Source organism: Ictidomys tridecemlineatus, chromosome 11 (genome assembly GCF_052094955.1).
Source record: "Ictidomys tridecemlineatus isolate mIctTri1 chromosome 11, mIctTri1.hap1, whole genome shotgun sequence".
NCBI lineage: Eukaryota > Metazoa > Chordata > Mammalia > Rodentia > Sciuridae > Ictidomys > Ictidomys tridecemlineatus.
Window position 1 is genome coordinate 8,232,352 of NC_135487.1, and position 4,445 is coordinate 8,236,796.

The following is a 4,445-nucleotide window of genomic DNA, read 5'->3' on the forward strand; positions in this document are numbered from 1 at the left end:
TCCTGCTGCCTCCCACTGGGCGGCCTTGGGCCAGGCCCTTCCTCTTTCCATCTTGGGAGGCCAAGGCAGGGGGCGGGGGGCAGGGGGGCTGAGCACTTGTGAACCCCTGATCCTGCACCTGGCCCCGTGAAGAGCCCGTGAGTTCCAGTCCTGCGGGTCACGGCCCTGCTGGCCGGGGCCGACTTTGTGGAGGAGCCGGTTCGTGGCTCAGAGGTGCCGGTTCGTATCCAGCGTGTGGAGAAGGCTCTGGGCACTGCAGGGCAGAGCTGCGGCTGGCACACCCTCATTTCAGGGTTACCCCCACCCGACCTTCCTCCTGGGGGGACAGGGCCATGCATCCTGCTCCCCAAAGCCCCCCCCCAGAGTCCCCTCCCTGCCGAGGCTGGCCCAGGCACCCTCTGGCCATCCTGCTGACCCCCGACAGCTGGGGTGGTGTCAGAGTCTCACCTGGGGTTGGGGCTTCTGGAGGGTTCTGGAGGGTGGGCCAGGCTGGCTTTGTGGACCTGTGACCCCCTGTCACCCTGGGCCCCTGCTCTGGCCCCGTGCTCTGGCTGACACCCTCTGCCCCCCTCCGAGGCTTGTGCTTCACCTTGTGTGGGGCACTGAGGCCAGGTCGGCCTTCCCCAGGGCAGAAACGGAGTCACTGAAGCCAGACAAAATGTCCCCTGAGGTGTGTCTTCAGTCACCCTCACTCTTGCCAGGCTCTGACCTAGGTGCCGACAGACAGCGGTGAGCAGAACAGCAGAGCCCTGGCCACACTGGGAGCCCTACTTGACCACAGGAAGGGGGCACAGAGCAGTGGGGTGGCCCCCAGGACCCACTCCCTTCAACAGCCCCCCTCCTAGAGTTTCCCTCCTCCCAGCAGTCCATTCAGCCCGGAAGCCATCGTGGGCCCAGCCAGGGGTGACGGTGGGGCCTTTGAGAGCCCATCGCGTCCCAAAGCCCGACCTGGGGACACGGTCACACTGGAGAACAAGCCTTCAGTAACGAGCTTTGGGGTCCCAAGTGCAGCAGGGTGGGCGGGGCCAGTAGTGGGGTTTGTGAGGACAGTTATTGGGTGCTGGGGAGAGTCACGAGGGGCGAGGGGACAGTGATGGGTGGGTGAGGGAGTGATGGGCGCAGGGTGGCTGGGAAGCCTCTCTGAGATAACGTTTGGGCAGAGAGCAGAGTGCAGTGTCCCGCCCCCCAGGACCTCTGGTGGACAGAGTCCTCCTGGAGGGACAGGGAGCCCCAGGCAGGGCATGCTTGGGGGCTGGGACAGCAAGCAGAACTGGGAGGTGGGTGCCAAAGGGGTGGAGTGGGGCAGGGCAGGGGGTGGGTGGGGTTGGCTCTGGGGTGGGGGCTGCGTGGTCACAGTATGGACCCTGGGCCAGGGTGGTCTGCATCAATTGGGCACGTTTGAGAAGTGCAGACTCCCAGGCCCCGCTCAGACCTCCCAAATCCTTCCAAGCAACAGAAGTCTTGGGGGCCAAATTCTAGGAGCCAGTGCTAGTGCCCACTGCTGAGCCACTCTGCCCCCCCCCCCCCCCCCCCGCCTTGCCCTTCCTCCAGCTGTGTGTGTGTGTGTGTGTGTGTGTGTGTGTGTTTGCACACATTTGTGTGTGTGCTGCTGCTGCTGGGGTTGGAACCCGAGGCATTATGCAAGCTGGGCATGTGCTCTGCCACTGAGCCCCACCCCACCCCACCCATTCCTGGGTCTCTAGCAAAAACATTATTTATTTATTTATGCTAATGGGGCTGAACCCAGGGGCACTCTAGTACTGAGCCACATCCCCAGCCCTTTTTATTTGTTATTTGAGACAGGGTCTTCTAAGTTGCTGGGGCTGGCCTTGAACTTGTGGTCCTCCTGCCTCAGCCTCCTGAGTTGCTGGCCTTACAGGCATGTGCGGCCGTGCCCAGTTTGAGAAGGATGGGGACACCAGCAACTGTGCCGTGCTCCACTCACACATGCAGACACACGTGAGTGGGAGCAGACACTCCCGCTGCCTCTCACAGTTGGCTCCTTTTCCCTGAGCAGAGCTGGCCAGCGGCGTGGCGCGAGAGGCCTGGATTTGGAAGCACTTCTGGTCTAGTGGAAAGAGTGTCACATACGGTTTAAAACTGGTCTTGGAGGGTCTTTGCCAGCATGGCTGCCTGGGGCACATAAACTGTCCAAGATGTCCAGCCCGGGCCTCTTGCCTGGCCAAAGCAAACAGGAGTGCGGGCGCAGGCTGGGGGGATCTCTGTGGGGAGGGGATGCTTGGGCGCCTCGGCATTCAGGAAAGTGAGTCTGGAAGACTTGAGACGGTAAAACCCTGTCAACCACCTCCCCTTCCTATCCGGAGCCTCTGCCCACGGCCTCTCTCCTGCCAGCCTTCCTCCTGGCCCGCGGATCTAGACACATAAAACACAGGTAGAATGGATCCTTTCAGTCCAGATGGTGCCCCTCCCACCCCCCACAGGTGGCCGTTTTCCATGGAATTACGTCTCCCTGCCCCTCCTGGGCAGGGCGGAGGCTTCCTCTTCCATTAAGCTTCGGAATCCCAGGCCGGCAGCGGGGAGAGGGGTTCCCAGGGTAGACGGTTTATTCTGGCCGCCAGGATTGGTGGGGGGGGGGCAGAGGCTGGAGCCAGAGCCCGGACAGGGCAGGAACATGGGTATGGGGGGTGCACTGAGCTAGGGAACAAGCCCCAGGGGGCGAGTCACCTGAGAAAACTGGGGCCGAGGCCAGGAGGCACCTGGTGGCGCTCTCCTCCCTCCTGCCCCTGTGGTTTGAAGCTGCTGCTTAGCTGTGGGAGCTCGGGCAGGTGGTTGGCCTCTGAGCCTTCCTTCCCTGGTCCCCACTGGAGAAGCTGGTGCTCTTGAAGTCCTGGTGAGGTGTCCCGCAGGGACAGGATGCCTTCTGCTGGCTACAAGCCTTCAAAGACCACTCTCTCTTGGGTGGCCTGGGGGTAGGGTGGAGCCGGGTGGGTGGGGACCCGGGTGGGGCCAGGGGAAGGCTAAATCCTTGGCCTCAACCCAGAATTGAAATCAGGAGTCTTTTCTGCAAAGGGCTGTGTGGGCCCCTCTGTCTCTGTAGCCTCAAGTTGTCACCTCTGCTTTGGCAGCCCCAAGGCCTCCACAGGGGGTGCACAGGTGGTGCACACCTGTAATCCCAGTGACCCAGGAGGCCGAGGTGGGAGGATCGCACGTTAGAGGCCAGTCTCAGCAAACTTAGAGAGGCTCAAAGCAACTTAGTGAGACATTGTCTCAAAAAATAAATAAATAAATAAAAAGGGCTGGGGATGTGACTCAGTGGTTAAGCACCTCTGGGTTCACCGCCCTCCCCACCCCCCAAAAAAAAAAACCTCCATGTATGGACACTGACATTTGGATCTTAAACAATGCCGCAGTCTGGCTGGGCACAAAATCACCGAGCCACCACAAAAACTTGTAGATTCCAACAGCAACTCTTTATTCCCGAACTCTCACGGGCCTCTACACGCACGTTCTGGGAAAATACACCTTCCACTGGGCTCTGCGAACCAAATACCCTCCGAATCCCGGGAGAACTCAACGGGAACTCAAGGAGTGGGCACCTGAGGCAGCAGGATACGCCCTATTCCCAGCCCGATCCACCCTAAACCTGAAACCGCCCTATTCCCAGCAGGATCCACCTTAAACCGGGATCCGCCCTAATCCCTGGGCAAGGTCACCTTTCAAATCAAAACTCTCAAACATTCATGCAATGTCACTGCAAATGACCTGGGTCCAAGGCAAGCCCATTTCCACAATGGAGAGTCCTCCCTCTAAGCAACATGGGCAGGCTGACAAGGAAATCGCCACGCGTCATGCGTCATTCCTACTTGGCTATGGCTCTCAGCAAAACAACGGGCACATGTCATGAAGGAGTCTTTTTCTGATCATTTTCTAACCATTGAAACATGCAAAAAAAAAAATACCCTTTGTGTAGAAAAATGCTGCGGCCAGATTTGAGCCCCGGAGGGTCCTTGGCCAGTGTCTCCCCGTGGAACCTTGGAGCTCAACAACAAACCTCAGCCTCTCACTTCCTAAGAAATATGTGTGGAGGGTCCTTAGAAGACCAGGATCTGCTTCCTGCCGGCTTCCTGGAAATACGCCCCCAGGGCTGACCCCAGCTCCCCCTCACTGTAAGGAGTGAGAGGCCCTAAGGAGGCTGGGTTTCACCAGTGGCTTAACCAAAAGCAACAAGACGGACAGTGTGCCGCGGTGGGAAGCCCCCGCCCCCGCCCCCCAGTCCCGACGACATTTACCCTGGGCAGGGGGAGGTATTAAGAGGGAAAACTTCTTGGCGGTGGGACTGTGGGGAGGCGATGGAGGCCTGGGGCTGGGGCCCTCATCCCATAGGGCTATGGGTTTTTAAGATGCCACAGTCCCCGCCCGCAGTGGGAGGGTGGCTGGGGCCCAGGAGACTGAGACCAGCCTGGGCAGGACAGTGAGCCCCAAGC